The sequence below is a fragment of the Tympanuchus pallidicinctus genome, unplaced genomic scaffold (assembly GCF_026119805.1).
Source record: "Tympanuchus pallidicinctus isolate F22 unplaced genomic scaffold, pur_lepc_1.0 scaffold1, whole genome shotgun sequence".
NCBI lineage: Eukaryota > Metazoa > Chordata > Aves > Galliformes > Phasianidae > Tympanuchus > Tympanuchus pallidicinctus.
The window spans coordinates 56,815,135-56,834,876 of NW_026294618.1; the positions used below are offsets into that span (position 1 = coordinate 56,815,135).

At 36.3% G+C, this 19,742-nt stretch overlaps 1 long non-coding RNA gene across 1 annotated transcript; it reads left to right on the forward strand.

Moving 5' to 3' along the window:
* Nucleotides 1-10,838: 10,838 nt before the first annotated feature.
* Nucleotides 10,839-18,978, forward strand: LOC128084007 (uncharacterized). The gene is made up of 3 exons (XR_008208304.1): nt 10,839-10,944; nt 13,018-13,097; nt 18,621-18,978. It is a non-coding gene; the product is annotated as an uncharacterized LOC128084007 (long non-coding RNA).
* Nucleotides 18,979-19,742: the final 764 nt, after the last annotated feature.

Below are 19,742 nucleotides of genomic sequence, written 5' to 3' on the forward strand. Positions count from 1 at the left end.
AAAAGCCAAAAGGATGGCTGTCTGTCTTTCTACTTCACGTAATCTTTTGCTGGGAGCCACTACCTCGGTAGCTGGGTGTTCTCAATGATAAGATCCAGCCCTCTTTGATTTAAAAATCCTGATTAGCAGTTTTCATTATGGAAGTGTAGGGAACCTGCTTTGGCAGGGGAGTTGGACTCGATGATCTCTGGAGGTCCCTTCCAACTCCTACAACTCCGTGATTCTGTGAAGTCACCATCATGGATCTACTGCTTGGGAGCAGACACTTGGTGAGTGTCAGGTGCCAGTTACAAACTGCATTTTTTTTTTGTCTTCATCAGTCTTAATCTGACTAAGAGATCTGGATATTAGACTCATCCAGCAATTTGGGTTCTCCTTTCTTGTCCATTCTTTTAGAATGCATATTGTTCTCTCTGCTTCTCTCATAAACACAAAGAAATAAAAACCTTTCAGGATTTTTGCTACAGGATTTACCACTTCATAAGAGTTTCTGGGTGCTTCTGCCCTTCCTTCTATATCCTTTGCCTGTTGCACAGCTGCTCGAAATCACTTTTTCCTCCCTGTGATTCTTTAAAACTTTCTATTGGAAAGGCTAACAGTTCCAGTGACAGAAGATTACTACCAACTACTCAATGAATTATCCAGTATAATAAACATGAATAATAATAATAAACATTCAGGTGAGAAGAGGAGACAGAATATAGACCTTCTTAACTCTTTACAGGCATTTAACCTTTCAGTAGAGGTATCTTTTGCCTATGGAGATAAATCTGAAATCTTAAATTAAGAAGAAATACTGGTAATTTCCTTGACCCCAGGTGGCCAAGAAGGCCAATGGCATTCTGGTCTCCATTAGAAATTGTGTGGCCAGCAGGAGCAGGAAGGTAGTCATCCGTCTGTAATCAGCAATGGTGAGGCCACACCTTGAGCACTGTGATCAGTTTTGGGCCCCTCACTACAGAAAAGACATGGAGACCCTGGAACGTGTGCAAAGAAGAGTAACAAAACTGGTGAGGTGTCTGGACCACAAGTCTTATCAGGAGCTGCTGAGAGAGCTGGAATTGTTTAGTCTGGAGAAGAAGAGGCTCACAGCAGACCTTTTTGCACTCTGCAACTTCTTGAAGGGAGGTTGTGATGAGGAGAGGTTTGGCCTCCTCTCCCAAGCAACAAACAGGACCTGAAGAAATGGCGGCAAGTTGTACCGGAGGATGTTTTGGTTAGATGTAAGGAAGAAATTTTTCTCTCAGAGAATGGCTAGGCACTGGAATGACTGCCCAGGGAGGTGATAGAGTCACTGTCCCTGGCAGTGTTCAAGAGGCATCTGGATGAGGAGCTATGAGATGTGGTTTAGAGGCTTAGAGTAGCAGTGGTAATGGGAGGGCAGTTGAAGTAAATGATCTTGCAGGTCGTTTCCAGCCTTGCGATTCTATGGTTTTATGAATGACTGATATTACTATTAAAAGTAAGTTGTTAGCTGTTTCTTATCCATAAGTCCTCTAAGCGAGCTACCTCCTAAATCAATATGAATCAAATGATTTTAGTACACGCTTTTCATTTTACTTTTGCCTTACCTTTGCAAACAGTATATTATAATTCTTTTGTTAATTTACATATTCAATTGCTATTCTTTTCCTGATGAAAGGTAACAGCTATTTACTGTGTAACATCTACTTAGCAAGAGACCTAATTCAGAAGATGAGAATCTTGGTCAAATCTTTGTGTAAAGTACTCTTTAACATAGCTCAGTTCAGGTGCTCTACAAATAAAGATGATTCTCTAACCGTTGTAGGTAAGACATAGAGGTTTCCTCTGACAGCTCCTGTCTTGCTTGCTGGTTGGAGGTGGCAGGGCAGGGCCTGCCAACATAGATCCATCCCCAGCACTTGGTTTTCTTTCCCAAAGTTACTTTGTATTTGTTTCTTATGGTACAGTTTTGAATACTAATAGCAGTGGAATAGATCCTACCTACCTCTGCTGTGACTTGCTGTCCTCCAAGCAGCCGCCTCCATTATATCCTCAGATAAAACCAAAGTAAATTCTGTGAAGAAAACTTTACATATTCTAAGTAAGAAATATATTCACAGTCTATATGTAAACTTATTTTCTAAAGAAAACGTCTGTAGATTGCACTGCATATTTGTCTGACTTTGAAATAATTTTATGAGACACCATGTGCATTTTTCAATTAGCAGCTTTGTTTCAATGAGGTCAAAGCTGACATCTCCATTCTTTTTCCTCTTTCATTGTTTTCACCTTACGTCACAATAACAGACTTCAGCAGCAGTTTTAGATGTCTAGAAAGGCAGTCACATGAAGAAAATTCTGTTTCTCATGGCAGCAATTATTTGCAAAATCTCGAGTGTTGTTTAAATGAACTACTATATTCTTTTAATCATGCTGAAGGAGATTATAATAAACTTTCTCAGATCTAATGTTTACTTCGTGTAAAAATCTTAAGATCTACATAGAAAATAGTGTGTTGAAATAATGACAATATTAGTCCATACTTACAGCAATTAAAGCATTGCATATGTTTAGTGTTATTCAGATTAAAAATATAAATGCATAAATTGGTTTATGATGTTCAAATTGCAACTTTAAGTATCATGAAATATATATTTAATTATATTTCTGATGTTCCTAAAAATTTTGTTATTTTAGTGTTTGGGACCATCCTTCACTCCGTAAGTGAAAGTAATAAATTTTGCACTGAATTTTAAATCCCTAGTACTAATATCTGCTAAGTCTTCATTATCTGAGAAATTATCTGGCAGCTTCAAAGCATATTAAGAAGAAAGAAACAAATGAGTCTTATTCTCAACTCTTCAACATCTGTTCAGACTAACATTTTAGTACTGGATTATTTGTACAGGACCTCAAATCCTTCCTTTTTTAGTGTGTTCCATCAAAAATTATCCAATGTTGTACTCTGGTATGAAAAAGGCTCTCAGTGAATGCAGTCAATGTTAAATACTTATAAATGAACTGTTATACAAAGTCATAAGAGACAAGGGCAAGTAGAAGAAGCATCTTCACTGACTCTAAAACATAAGGCATCAGCTGTTGAGGATATTTAAATAAATTATAGGTTTGGCTTGAAAGTCAAGTAACAGATTCTAAGTATACAACCACCTCATACTAAAATTAGTTTTGGAAAAACTAAAAAGGGAATAAGCGAAGAGTGAAATCATAGTGAATTCTGTAGATGAAATCTGTAATTGAATATTCTTGAACACAGACAAATGAACACAGGCAAACAAGAACCAGTACATTAATAAACTATTTATAAATGATTATTTTCTGAAGATCAGATTGTGTGAATGCAGCAGGTGTTTTCCTTATGTATTGAGAGCTTTATTTTGATTTTTTCCAGTCTCTCTATAGTGATGAAGGGCTGGTATTCCATGGTTGTTTGTTTTTTTTGTTGGGATTTTTTTTTTTCGTTATAACCATTTAACATCTGACGGAGAAGCCTTCTGCATTAAGTGAATAAACAATCTCCAGCAAACAATGCTGACTCAGAAAGGTCTGATGTACATGATTGATGGTGAAAAGCAAATTTCAAGTTAAGTCCTTTGTAGATACAGAAAAAATACTCAGCTTTTGTGGTTTGTGAGACTGCAGGAGGTACTGTGAGTATCGTTTGTGCTGGTACTAACATTCTCATTTACCCTGATGACTTTGATGGTTTCTGAGTAGCCAGCTGCCTTCTGTTACATACGAGTAATTAAACTTAAAGGTACTATTTAAAACCAGTATTTTAAAGAGTCTTTCAGGAAAATATCTTTTGTTTCTTGGTATAATTTCCAGAATTCTAATCAAATTTCGTGTAGCAGATAAAGATAAAAATATATAATTATTCAAGATCTTTCTGCAACAATAAGGTAAATATATTTTTTTTTATTTTTTAATATGAGATGCGATTCCATATGAAAAAAAATTTAAAATGAATGAACAATTAAAAAAAAAAAAAAAAAAAGTAGTACTCTTGGAAAATACTGTCCTTTCTTACTTTGTATGAAGTATAATATTTGTCAAAAGAAATAACTTCCTGCAAAATAACCATCAAATAAGTAAATGTATTTTGGAAAATCATGTGTTAACATAATGGCTAAGGTGGCAGGTCAAAGGAGTTGAATCTAGCTCTCTGCTCAGGTATAGTGAGATACAAGATACTGAATTCAGTTTTGGAATTCTCATTATCAGAAAAGCATAGAGATACCAGAGTAAATCCACTGAAGAGCCACAAAGATTAAGAGCTAGTTGCATCTGTCCTACTAGAGGAGCCTGAGAGAGCTAAGATTGTTCAGCGTGGAGTACAAGAAGCTCAGAGGGGTCTTACATCAGTGTATATAAATACCTGATTGGAAACTTCAACCTCAGAGACTGTGGGATTCTGTGTTCTGATCATTGTTTCACACATCAGTGTTGGAACATTCTGCTAATGTAAGTAATTAAATTTTTAAAACTCATAAGATGGAATACAAAGCTCTTCTGATAAAGTATTCAATTTTAAAAATTCCTCTTCCTTCTTTTTGTATATAGCCATACATATAGTCTTCCATAACCAAAACCAATACCAAAGGTATTTGTTTCTTTCCCTCAAAGCATACTACAACTTACAGAGGTACTCTTTGTTTAACATCAGTATTTATTGGCCAGCTGCATTTCTTTTTCTCCAAGATTCCAGGTAGAGTTTGACAAGCTCATACTCTGGAGTACTGATCTGATGAGGAACCTTATTTCTGTGCCGAGAGAAGTTCAAATTATTTTCACTTATCTGGTCCTGCTATCTTTATTCTATTTTTCCTGGGTGATATCAGGAGTATTTTAAAGTAGGTTTTTAAATTCTTATCTTGGATCAATAACCATACTCATTTTCATGAGAAGGCGTAAAGGTTATTAAAATCATTAATTACTTCATTATTAACTAGTGTTGCAGTATTTCTCTCTGATCTATGTGTCATCTTAACCACTCTCCCAAAAATGAAAGCAGAACACAGAATCACATAGATTGGAAAAGATAATAAACCTAATAAAAACCAGGTCCTATCACTGAACTGTGTCCTCCAGTGCCACAATCACACATCGTTTAAATACCCCTAGGGATGAGGATTCCACCTCTTCCCCGGGCAGCCCATTCCAATGCTTAACCAGATTCTCCATGAAGAAATTATTCTTAGTATCTAATCTAAACCGGTCTTGGCTTGACTCTGTTGCCTCATGTTCTGTCACATTGTCAGAAAAGAGGCTGATCCCCTCCTCACTGCAACTCCCTTTCAGGTAGTTGTGGAGAAAAATGAGGTCTCCTCTCAGACTCTAGTTTTTGATACAAAACTCCTACTTGTGTCCAGGATTTATAAGATTTGCCACAATATATAGTTATGGCATCACTGTAAGGTAACAATAACTCTCTTCATCTACAGGCCCCACTCATGTAATTCTACATAGAAGATGTAGAAGAGATCTCCCACAAATGTAACATTAGTTCATATCTAGGACTGAATAATTGAGGGAGAGGGGCAAAATATCTCTAGACAGTAATTTCTTCCACCTGAGAATTATTACTTTGGGATAGGATAGAACACTCTTTTGGGGATTTCTGTCTTTCCACCGGCAATTGAAACTATATTTACTGATTATATCAGGTTACAAAGATATCTAATTTTATTAGATAAATTCTGTGAAGTGACATGCACTCAATCTTACACTGAAGTGTCAATAAACTGCCAAGGATGTTGAGTATTTAGTACACAGAAGCCATAGGACTTACTGTACTTTTATAGTTAGCTTTTAATCTGTCCTGAATCTGTTTGATAACAGGGCTTCTGAATTAGCAGTTAATTCACTTTGGTAACAGTCCAGCGCAGTTGTAGTTTGAATATATTATGCAGAATTTACAGGTAATTCTTATTTTCTGAAAAAAATCATGGCCCTGTAGAATCATCTTTTCTCCCCACCTGTTACTTGTTTCTAGGTCAGGATCATTTGCACAGAGTTCTTCAGTGACTTTTCATCGTCTTCATTTTTACATTACAATGCAGTGTACTCTTGAATGTGTTCGGAGGTAGAAATCTATATTTCAAACCTCACTTCAAAATTTGGATTCAATATCTTCTGTCATACTGACATATTACATACAATTATTTATGTTGACCGCGTTATTTTACTATGAAATGTCACTGGAACCTGCATTTATTAGAGTACACTGAACTGTTCAAGCACTAAGTAAATCAGTGAATTGGTGAATGACTCCTGAGATAACCCTTATTTTCTTCCTAACAACATTAAAACTGCTGAACAGGAATTCAGTTTGTAATCTATTCTTATTCATTTACTATAAAGTCAGCAAAGATGCATTATACAATTTCCACTAATTCTATGACTGTAATATTTTAAAGAGAAGATTAAAGAACAAATCCATTATATCTTCATGGTAAATAGATCGGTCTCAGAATGAGTTCATATGGCACTAGGGAAGCTTTTTGCATTATTAATGTTTTCAACAGTTCTCAGAGAGCATTCAGTTGATCTTACAAATCTCACAGTATATTGGACAAGGAGCTATTATTTGGAGAAAGAATCACAAATAGTGTTTTCTTCATTCTCTGATAAAGACAGTACTGAAGCAACTGACATTCCCTCTCAAGATTAGAAGTTATCATTGGTACTTCCCAATGTGGGAACTCTTTCTCTTAAAATGCTCAGTCTCTTGATTTGTTTGTTAAATATAAATTGAGCATAGGGACTAGGTAATTTGGACATATATCTGTGATATCTGTGTCTTCTGAAAGGTGATTTTTTGGTTCAGACTCAAGATAAAACCTACTTTCCCATTACTATCCCTGTGAAGAAGTCACATATGGCTGGACATGATCTATAAGCAAGGTGATCTTTCATACATTCATTTGCCATTAGGAATAACTCTTTCTTCATCACTATATCACAGTAGGCTATGCTAACTAAACATGGCTGGTCACATACTTGTAAATATCTTGCAACCATACAAGCCCATTTTCTTTCTTTTTTTTTTTTTTTTTTTTTTTTTTTTAAACAGTATTTAAAGCTTTCTTAAGCATCTACACAGGATAACAGGAGAAAAAAAAAAAAAAAAAAAAGAAGAAGAAAAAAAGATTACACAGTAGCAATGATTTTTAACTAGACAAAGAATTTACTGAAAACCCCAGAGATGATGAAAGACATGGGGAGAGCTGCATACTAGATTTTGTCCTTACTGTCAATACCATTGTATTAATAGAAGCTATAATTCAATGACGAAAAAATAAGAGGCTTGCACCTGACAGTGACTTCCTGGCAGGTTTGAAAATATATACTTGAATTGTCTTTTGTTTCTCATAAAAATACTGCAGACTAAGATCACAGCGTTCCTATTGATTTTTTAATTTTATTTTTTTTTTTTTTTTCTGTTTGACAGAACTGCTGAGTTTCAGTGGCTTTTAGCATATATCTTCAATTAATCATCCAGGTAGATGGTGTCCAGCTGACATAACCTTACACTGCTACATTTGTTCACTGTTTCCTACCATAGGACAACATTCATCTGATTAGCAGTAAGAACAGATATAGACCTTAGTGACAATAAAGACTGCCCTAAAGAAGATTAACTTTGTTAGCATTTCTGTCACCAGCTGGGTATAGACATGCTAATCTATCTCAACAATGTAAATTAAATTGACAAGTAAGGAACCAGTTTGAAATTACATGAAAAAATGCAGACATATACACATAAGGAGGAAGGCCACAGAATGGCCTGTGGTGGAAGCAGAAATCATGTCCTCTTCAGTGCAAATAGTCAATCATTTAGTAGTTACAAAGCTTCAAACCTTACCCGTGTGCTTCTTCAACTTGGTGATGGCAAGAATTTGGGTCAAAAGCATAGCATTTTAAAATGTCAGTGTATCCAAAAAGAACAAGCTAAGTTTCTCAATGGGTGTCTTGACCTTCTGAACCCTGAGATACTATTTTAAATTCCTTTTCAAGTACCATAAGCCTTTCAGTTGTTTGTTTTCTTTGTTTTTTTTTTTTTTTTTAACCAACTCTTGCAAAGCATATGAGGATATATAAATTATTTGTTGGTTGACATGCTTATTTACATAAAACAGCTAAATTAGCTAACAGCTGAGATTAATGTAGTGTTAAACTAATCATTAAAAGGCAGGTGCTTGATGAGTCTTTCAGGTGAAGGAGAAGACAGCCCTCAACAAGGCTCTTATTTTTGTTCTCTGTGATTTTTTTCTCAGCATTATATATTGTTTCACGCTGTGTATTTTCTCTTTATTCCCTGAGCTAGTATCTGGTTTTCTCTCAACAATTTCCTTCATATCTTTGTTTTTCTTATCATACCCATCTTTCAGGTTAGGAACACTCCCACACAGCACAGCAGAAATTTTTATAGTAAAACCAAGCCAAGGTCATGTATTGGTGTTTTACAGAGTTAGGCGTTGGTCTGCAGTTAGTTGAACTCTTGAATTGTGGGATACAGCAGGCAGACGTTTCTAACTGTGGGCCTTTTGGAACTGATTGTAGAGAGATACCTTTTAGTTTCTATGCCAGTAATTCATTGAATCTTTTCAGAGCTTTTGCTTTCCACAAAAGCACTGAATGTTTCAAGAGTAAGGTAACATAAATTTACTTGTGTAATCTCCCTTCTATCAAAAGAGATCCATTCTGACACTGCAATTTTCAAAGCACGTAAGGTTGAAGTTAGAGGTCTAATTTTTTAGCTGAAAATCAAAGTAAATAAAAACATTACAATATCCCAAGAGTGCAGAAAGTTTTTGAAATATTTTTGGATAGATTTTCATTTTTCAGATGACCCATTATTTAATTCTCCCTGTCTCCAAAACTAATAAGTTTTTTTGTTTGGTTAGTTGGTTAGTTTTGGTGCTCTCATTTCTTACTGCAAGGCTCTGTTCCAGAAACTGACTGCTCTAAGAACTAGATCATTTCTTCTAATTTCTGCTAAATTTATTTCCAACTGTTCACCAGCACTTGTTCTTGTGACAACACTGGTTTGTCACTTAAATGGCCCTTTTCTTTTCTGGTGTTTACCCTGCTGATGTAGACTAACATTTATTCCTCCTCAACCTTTGTTTCACTAGACTAAGCAAACAGTTTTTCTAATCTCCTCTTACGTAGGCACCCAAGTTTCCACATCATCTCACTAATGCTTCCTCGCTTAAGTCTTTAGCTTCTTGATCAAAAAAATATTCAATCTAGATGCAACTTTCCCAGAACAGAGATGTAATTCAGCTCAACCTTTTTTCAGAAGTAGTACACTAAGAAGATAAACAGTAGTTTCAAATAGGAAGTCACTGTCGGCAGTCTATGGGCTGGTTCCACCCGGTTCTGTAACAAGAGGGGCAGAGGGATTTTGCAAAATCTGCACCTCCGGAAAAGGGAAACAGGGGACCCCAAAATAATTAAAAACAAAGGCAATTTATCTGAGGAGAAACAAGCTAATGTACTGAATGTGATATCGGAATGCAAGATAGCACACTATAATATAATATAATTAGAATTGAAGCTATTAAATCAAATATAATGAGAGAGAGTGTCCAAAAGCTGGATAGGCCTCACCACAACACTGAGGTGAGATGTGCAGTCCAGTTGAGCAGCAGGGAGGAGAGCAGATGAAGAAGAGCACATCAGGTGACCTTGCCAGGGGTTATATCTCCTCTTTGACTACAAAGCCCCCTGGGGAATGTAGTTCTTCTTCTCTTCTGGACAGGTACCGGGAACTGAAACATTAACAGTTAAACTCTCAGTGCACTACATGATCACAGAATCACAGAATTGTAGGGGTTGGAAGGGACCTCTAGAAATCATTGAGACCAACCCCCCTGCCAAAGCAGGTTCCCTACACCAGGTCACACATGTAGGCGTCCGGGTGAGACTTGAATATCTCCAGAGAAGGAGACTCCATAACCCCCCTGGGCAGCCTGTTCCAGTGCTCTGTCACCCTCACCATAAAGAAGTTCTTGCGCACATTTGTGCGGAACTTCCTGTTCTGCAGCTTATGTCCAGTTCCCCTTGTCCTGTCTCCATGTACCCCTGAAAAGAGACTGGCCTCACCACTATGGCGCCCAAACTTTAGATATTTACAAACCTGGATCAGATCCCCTCTCAGTTGTCTTTTCTCAAGGCTGAACAGACCCAATTCACTCAGTCTTTCCTCATAGGAGAGATGCTCCAGGCCCTTCACCATCTTTGTGGCCCTCCGCTGGACTCTTTCCAAGAGATCCCTGTCTTTTTTGTACTGGGGAGCCCAGAACTGGATGCAGTACTCCAGATGAGGCCTTACCAGGGCAGAGTAGAGGATCACCTCCCTCGACCTGCTGGCCATGCTCTTTTTAATGCACCCCAGAATGCCATTGGCCTTTTTGGCCACGAGGGCACACTGCTGGCTCATGGCCAACCTGTCGTCCACCAGGACACCCAGTACCGAAAACCAAAAATCATAAAACCATGACAGTCATATTTCAAGTGAGAGTTAAAATAAAGAAACATGGTGGTGGTACAATGTGGGGTCTAATATTAAAACTGAACCATGTTCATCAGTGTTTGTGTTTGTTTGTTTTTTAATGCAGAGGAAATAGTATAGGGACAAAAGATAATTTCTAATGACAGTGCCCAAGGTGTATTTGGAATGCCAGCTTCTGCCATTTAAATTGCTGGTCAGTTTGGTGGCTACTGCTAGAAAGAGTTAACACTTCTCAGCAGTTAGAAGGACTCTCTAAGCCAACATGTGGGAGAAATGTAGTTAATTTGGTGGTTATATAACCTGTGGAGGTGTTTATGGGTAGTAGCGAAAACATGGGAAAGTAAAATGCATAGAAGATAATTGGTATTTCCAGGCCTTGTGCTGACAAATCCTATTTGTTTTTTTGAAAGAAACAATACAGAATGTTTTATATCAAGCTGGTAAGTGTTTGTGAAAGCATATTCTGTATAGTCAAAACTAATTTCTGTTGATGGAAATGCATTTTGCTAACAAGAATCCACTCCACTTTTTAGAGTATAACTTCTGAGTGTCAGTAAAAAAAAAAAAAAAAAAAGAATTTGGTTTTAATATTCTATTTCTGTCTAAACATTGTTCTGTGTTCAGGGGACAGAACAACCTTTATGACCTAGGAATGCCTTGCTACAAGTGTGGGAAATTACTTTGAGTTTTCTCAATGAGAGAAGTGAGCTGACTCCCAGGATTTAAGACAGAACAAAGACTCTGATTGTACTGATAGAAAGAGGTGCATGTAGCCAGAGGTTTTCACTGGGAATAATATCTTACTTTGTTTTGTGGGACTTCCCTCATATTCTCTCAGCACTGTCATATGATCACCAGACAGCTGAACGGGATAAGCATGCCATTTTGCTCTTGGATTTGACCAATTACTTGCTTCCCAAAGAAGAGTGCAGATAGACAGCTGATACATAAGTGGAATCTCAGCCACACAATAAACAGAACGGATCCTCAGTTTGGGGAACAGAGGCACTTGTTAAATGAAGAAAGCTAGTGGTGAATGGTGAGGCTCAGAAGAAAAAATTCTAAACGAACCGCCATGTTTGCCTCTTCAGAGTTTTCTGCAGCCTCCATTGTATCCTGCTCTCTCTGTAGCCAAGTGACCTCTAAACCTTGCAAACAGAACACAGGGCTTTTTTCTTTTTCTCTGTTGACTATTATGCTTTCATCTTGAAAGGTCATTGGGTATCAGCTGAAGAAATATACCACTTAACTTTGAGTGTTCTTCCCGTTTGAAGTGATTTGTCTGTTTGTACTATAAATGGTGATCTGTCCACAAACAAACTGAAAATTAGTTAATCATTTTTTACAGTCAACGTACTGTAGGTTTTATGCCTTAAGAAGAACAGTTAGTCCTAAAGCAGACTGAAATACTTTGTCAGCCACTATACAGAGCTCAGTGACCTGCTGTGGTGATAAGCCAGTCACTGACTGTTCCTGCAGAACTAGGGAGAATAAGCTCTCTGGGAAAATCTGATATTTAAAGGCTAGATATACTTGCTAAAATCGTGTGTGTACGTTTAAATTTGGTTTTTGGTTTTGCTTCTTTTTTTTTTTTTCTTTTATTTACCTGAAAGATCATGTGCAGATTGTATGCATATAATATTTCAAATGTCATACCTGTAAATCTAGGCAAGCTTGAAAAAAGTACTACTTTTACCACTCATACAGGATGAGACATTACTGGGGAATCTAAAATATTACTTGTCATGTTTAAGTCCTGATGTGGAATCTTTTTCAAGTATTTTTTTTTACCAATATATGAAAGGTGTTTTAACTTATTTATGAGCAGAGAATAAAGACAAAATGAAGCTGTAAAAAAAAACCCAAAAAAAGTAAAAAAGCCCAAAGAGTTTCTTGTCAGCCTGGTTTTGTTACACCTAAGAATTCTTAAACAAAGGCCTGGATTTCATTAAATTTGCAGGGAGTAGTGCTGGTGAGGTCCTGACAACCGTTTGTAAGACAAACATATTCTCCATCTTTAATGAACTGTTTATTTAAATGAATTCAAATAGCAGAAAAATGAGGAAGCAGAATGAAAAAGACAGAAAGCAAGAAAAGCTAGAGGGCTGGTCAAATCTTTGCAAAATTTTAAAGACTGAAGGCTTACATATCACTTCAGTAAGTGGCTTATGACTGCTGTTGTTGTGCATGTGTCTGAAAAAGGAAGCAAAAGGCAAAAGAAACAACTTACTCTCCTCTGGAGTGAGTCAGAATAGTCATCTTAATTCTTTTCTTGTGTTATTTACATGAACGTTTTCAGGATTGTTGGTATTTTTTCATTTGATATGGAAGAAGTGAAAACCCACAGTGAAATTACAATAGACACTTTGAGGCTATGAAATGCCAGAAGAGAACTGTGAAAAGGAAGCAACTGTGAAAAAGATGTCAATATGCTGATTCTGGAGACATAGTTTTTAAGTAAACAATTTCTAGCCCATTCATTGGACTTCTTTTTTTTTTTTTTTTTTTTCCAGACTGCTGATATCATCATGGATATTAGTTATCAGAGTTTCCTGTGATCACAGATAATGAGTGCTTGTCTAATGAAACAAAGGTACCCCTGAAGTTTAGAAGTGGTAATTGACGTTTGGGGGAAAGGTGATTTGATGGATATGAGTCATGCTTGAGTTTTTCTCTCCATGGTCTCTGTGTTTTATCGCTAAGTACAGTTTTTCAGTCTCCTGAGATGTCAGGCTTGGCACCTGTCAAAGCTCTAGGATCATCATATTTTATGAAGAATTGAAACACATACATACTTGTGTTCAAGTTTACTGTGAAGCAATTAATCCTTGCTTTGATGACAAGCATTTAAGTGATTTTGAAGACATATTGATGTCTCAGCTTGCTATTCCACACGTTACAGAAAGCTAAAATATGCCACTTACTGGAAAATTGGTCCATTTTTCAGTTATGTTTCAGAGATTGTGCAAGGGAAAAAAAAAGCAATGGCATGGCTGCTGCTCCTTACTTAATATTCCGCTTTTTAAGGCACAGAAATTAACCATATCTAAGTGTAAATATAGTGTCATTGACTATTTCATAGAAGTAAAAATCATGTAAAACTGAGAAAGGTCATCTGTGTACCTGCTTTTAGGTTACATTTCTCAAAGAGAGAGTGAATGAAGGATTTTGGATCAATTGAAGTATCACTTGTCTCAAGGCTGCTGAGCAAAATGATAAATTTCCACACAGATTGTGTTATCCACTAGCATTTTAGACAAATTTGCAGTTTGCTGTGGAAGCCTGTTATAGCCAGGAAAGTTAATGCCATCTGCACGAAGGAAGAAAATTTCCTTATTCTAAACTTTTTTTAAAATGAATAAGGATAGTGAAAACGGAGTTGAACTGCTGTAATTAAGTATTTTGTTGAAGCTTTACTTTAGATTTCTTCTCCTGCTTTTCAAATAGCTGTGTTTTAACTTTTTTTTTCTGGTTATCTTTTCGTGAAATAATACAATATTTGTTTAGTAGCAACTAAGGCCAGCCTTCTATCTTATTATGAAGTACAAACATACGATAAGTGGCAAGTATGACCCGAAAGAACCACCTGCCAAGGTACATAGGGAAAAACAAAATTAAGAAACTGTAACTTGTCCACTTCAACCAGGAAAGTACTGAGATATGAATAATAACATACACTGATTAGCATAGCCAAGACCATGATATGAATCATAGAATCCTTAGAGTTGGAAGAGACATTTAAAGGTCATCTAATCTTACTTCCCTGTAATGAACAGGGACATCTACTCCTACATCACACTGCCCAGAGCCTTATCCAGCCTCACTTTGAAAATCTCCAGGAATGCCAGGGCATCTCTGGCTACCTGTTCCAATGCCTCACCATCTTTACTGAAAAAGATTTTTTCCTTTAATGCAAAATAAATCTACCCTCTTTAAATTTTAAGCCAATACCCCTCGTAGCTCCCCTTTAAATACTAGGCTGCTATCAGGTCACCTCAGAGACTTCTCCAGGCTGAACAGCCCCAGCTCTTTCAGCCTGTCCTGATAGGAGAGATGTTCCATCCCTTGGATCATTTTTGTGATCCTCCTCTGGACATCCTCCAACAGGTCCATGTCTCTTCTCTACTGAGGACTTCACATCTGGACACAGTACTCCAGGTGAGGTCTCACCATTTCTGAGCAGAGGGGCAGAATCGCCTCCCTCAACCTGCTGGACACAGTTCTTTTGATACAGCCCAGGATATGGCTGGCTTTCTTGGTTGTAAGGACATATTGCTGGCTCATATCCACCTTACCATCCACCATTTCCCTTGGGTCTTTTTCGGCTGGGATGCACTCAAACCTTTACATCCCACGGTTTTTACTGATAGTGGAGGTTGCTTCTACCCAGGTGTAAGATCTTGCACATGGTTTTATTGTGCCTCCTCAAGTTCTCCTGGGCCCACTGCTTAAGCCTGTCTAGGTTCCTCTGGATGGCATCCCATCTCTCAGGCATGTTGACTGCACCCCACGTCTTAGTGTCATCAGCAAACTTGCTGAGGGTGCACTTAACACCCTTATTGATGTCATTAATGAAGCTATCATAGATTATTGGTTCTGTGGGACACCACTCATCACTGGTCTCCATCCTATATGCTTTCTGCCTTTCTTAAAAGTGGATGTGATGGTGCTTTTTTCCAGTCACCATGGACTTCATCTGATTTCCATGACTTTTCAAATATCATTGAGAATGACTTGACAGCTACAAGAGCTGATTCCTCAGAACTCTGGGATGTATCTTATCAGCACCCATAGTCTTATAAATGTTCAGGTGACCATGAACCTGATTTTGGCTTACAGCAGGAGGGACAATGTTACCCCAATCTAATCCTACTGAACCTAAAATCTGAGGGCTGTGTGATGAGCAGTTATCAGAGAAGACTGAGGCAAAAAGAGTTATCAAGTATGTCTGCCTACTCCTTGTCTGTTGTTACCAGCTTGCCTATGCCCCTTTCTAGAGGGGATTATGGCCTGCTGGACTTTTCTTTTCTTGTTGAGACACTTGTAGAATGACATGAATGAATATAATTTGAAAGAAGACATTGAAAATATACATATGACACCATTTTCCAAGGACTGTTCATTACTATGACTTATCTATGTCATTACTAAGTCATTACTACGACTTAGGGATGACAGAAATAAGGAATTATAATTACCTTCCAAATATCACAATAACATTAAGAAAGCCAGTGGGTTTATAGCAGCATGTAAACTCTTATATTAGGAAAGTGTTATTTTGTTGTAATTGAGTTTGTAAATGTGAAAAGGTAATTTCTGATACATGTAATTTTCACAGTGAAATCTTTTTTTTCCCTAGGAATTACTGAGGTAACCATTTGTAATCTTACAAAAACATAAGATCTCATTTGTGGTTATATTGTTTGAATGATTTAATGATTTTGTGCTTTAGAATCAAATTAATTTATGACAAAACTTTTAAAAGATTGAAATACAGATAAACAAAACATTTATAGGCTTTGGACTAAAACTACATTTCAGTAATAATGTTAATAACATTCAGCTTTAGGTTTTCAAGACTGCAAGTTTTCAGACTCCATTTGGACAGGAAAAAGCATAGGTTGATTTCTTTTCCAGTGTAAATTCAACATTAAAAAAATCTCAAATCTGGCACTGTTACAGGTTAATAAATTAACAAAAAATCTATTTGTCTGAATAAAATTTACAGTATCTGAGCTAACCTTTTTGTCTTTAAAAATAAATTTTGTTTTTATTTTAGAAAAAATAAGAAATGTTTTCATTAATAGAAATGCAGCATGGGTTATGAGTTCTGGCAGGCATCAAAAGGGAGAAACTAAAATATGATGACAGGTTCTTTCCTCAGAGTATTTTTAGTGCACATGGAAGCAGGAAGAATTATCCTGAAAGAGGTTCTTTTCCGAAAATTTTTGACTTGGATGGCAGACTCAATCATTTGTCATACTACGGACCTTTGGTGTTATTTCTGGATAAAAAATAAGAGAAAAATATCAAACTAAACTCACAGAGCCACAGTTAATGTTGCCAATTCTGATTTTATTTTAAAAATTTGAACTGCATATTAGGGAGGAAAAGATGTAGCAAATGCACTCTTGACTTAAGAGGAAATGTGGATTTGACTTCATTGGAAATGTATAGTTAGAAAATCATCACTTGCTGTTAAAGAGTTCTTTTAGATATGTAGGGATTTAAAGATTTCAGTAGTCATCTACTGGAAACTAAAAATGTACATGTACAAATGCAATAGAGAGATTGGCACAATGATTCTCTTGGCATCCTTAGACAACCAGGGTTTGTCTTGATTACTGTGCAAGAAAGATTGAGAAGTGAAGAGCTGTAGATCTTTTGTAACCGCAGATAGAGCATATATATATTTTTGTGTGTGTGTATGTGGAAAAATCTGATTTTGAGGAAAAAGCATTTTCCATCAGAGAGCCATGATGAGAACTTCCTAACACAGTTCTAATTCCAAGTTATAGTAAGTGATAACTTTCTAACAATGAATGAAGACATCTGGTTTTGAGTAATTTCTTAATATTGATACTGGGAAGTTCTGAAGTTCCTCCACTGCACTGTTTACTACAGTGATTTTAACATCACACCCTGTACAATGAGCAAAGCATGACTCTCTTGAGAACCTCTGTAAGATATGTTTTCCAGACAAAATACCAAGACAGGTGCAATCAGGAAATGGGATACTTCTGAATGAGTTTGGAAGAGATAACAAATGCAAATGACAGAAAGCTAGAGAAGATGTACAAAGTCATTACTCCACAAGAACATAGGGAATGCAGATTGTTAATGGATATGTTTAAATTAAATAATAGAGGCTTTTGGAGAACGGGTTTTTGATCAATATTCCTACAGGATCTTTGAGAGAAATCTATTTATATTTAGATACTGAAGACTTATGAACAGGCTTCTTTACCATAAAAGGTAATGGGCACTGTCTAGAAATTTTCCTGCCTGCTCTTCAGTGCATTTTTTCAGTGGAAACATTAGGGTCAAAAACAAAATGTGTGGGAATGTAACTGTGATTTATATATATATATATATATATATATATATATAAAGTGTGTGTGTGTGTGTATATATATATGAGAGTGATGCTCTTTGTCTAAATACACTAAATACAATGCCTTTTGTGATGAAGATATTCAGGAACAATAAAATTAGAGGAAAATGAGGAAAATGGAAAAAAATGACAGACCAGTATAGTAGAAGACAGATTTACCTCTCCTACAAAGAAGGGCTGAGACAGTCGGGCTTCTGTAGGAGAGAAGACTCTGTGAAGACCTTGCTGTAGCCTTCCAATACTTGAAAGGAGCTTATGTACAGGAGGGAAAATGACTTTTTACACAGGCAAATAGCAATAGGATAAGCAGGAATAGATTTAAACTAAAACAAGAGAGACTTAGACGCTAGGAGGAAATCTCTTATTTCAAGTGTGGTGAGGCATGACTGCACCGTGTAGCATGGGCTGCCTCATTCCTGGAGATGTTCAAGATCAAGCTGGATGGGGCCCTGGGAAGCTTGACCTTTTCCTGATTAAATGGTTGGCAATCCTGTATATGGCATGGAGGCTAAACTAGATCTTCTTTACCCAAATAGTGTATCTTTAAGATCCTTTCCAATCTAAGTCACTCTGTGATTTTATGATTCTGTGATTCACTGTAGCTAAAGTGTAGACAAAGCCAATACCAGTGAACTCATAATGGCTTCCACATACTAAGGAAAACATAATATTTCTTGCTTTCAATCCAAGCAAAGCACACTGAAGTAGTATGACTGGCAAAATATCTAAGCATTTCATAACTTTGTAGAATAACTAATAAAATTCTGTAATAGCTAAGCTTAAATATTTGAATAACAGATCCAAAGGGGGAAACAGAACTTGGATATAGTTGAAAAAACAGGGTAGAGGACAACTTGCAAGAAGTAGAATTCACCAAAGAACTAAGAAAGTAAAACAGTGTCTGTTAAAATGAGAATTCTGCAAAATAAGATAAATGTTCCTAAGTCTTGATCCTAAAAAATAAGGTGTTAAAAGCAAGTTAAACCTCTTCTTATCTTTCAGGGAAGTGAACAGAGAAGTGTAAAGCACTAGCAATGAGGAAAGGAAGAAAGAAGACATTTCACCCTGAATCCATCTCTTCTAAGGAATGGCCTTTGCTTACCTTGGCCTTATTGATGAGCTACAGCTCTCAGTGCCTACTGATTCCTCAGGGTGATTGTGTAGTGATGGCTGCTTTAGGTTGAGCTTGTTCAGCACTAGTTACTTTCTATATTTAGTGTTAATCAACTGATTTATGGCAATTAAGAAGCAGTTTTTTAATGTATATTTTTGTATATTTTTAACAAGTAACTATCGAGTAAATAGTTGTTTTTAAATATGAGGCTAGTCTGATTTGTCAGTCTTTTAAATACCTCTACTTTATTTCTACAGTAAACTAGTTGCCTAGCTAGTAAACAGTTATCTTTATATTCATTTGCAACACAGAAAGAGGGCTTTTCACTTCCAACATTTGTGTTGGATTTTGTATTCAAAATTTTTACAGCTGTTACTAGTTTAATAAAGTATATTTCAAAATAAAATTGGGAGAAAAAAATCAGGGCAAATGGAATTGTCCCAGTTCAAATATGCAAAAAATCTTCAGTCTCATTTTTTTTATATCTTTCCTCAGTGTTTTCTCTTCCTGTTAATTTTTATTTATGATGTTTACTTTTAAATCTGTGATAATGAAAGATAGTTGTAGGAGTGTTATAAAATAAATATTTTCTCGAGAAATATGAAAAACACTCAGCAAACTTACTCAGAACCTTTTTTATGACCCTGATCCTCTTTACAGGTACTCAGTTAACTCAGCTAATTAGGAAGCTAGTTCAGAGAGCCACGTAATCTGTAATACTGGCTCAAAAAGCTTACGAATCCATTTTAATTTCAAGTAGCAAAAGATTACTATCTTAGAGAAGTGATTAACCAAAGTTAGTGTGTCAGATTGATATTTCAGAATGCATTTTGGACTTAAATCCCATTTCTCAATAAAAATGATAAGGAAAGTACATGTACAGAACTTGTAACATGAAATAACGCAGGCAGAATATTCCTGAAATATTTGGTGTGTTACATATTTACAAACAGATTATGTTAAGTAAAAAGAAAATCTAGACATTGGTCTTCAAGACATCTGCTAGAAGT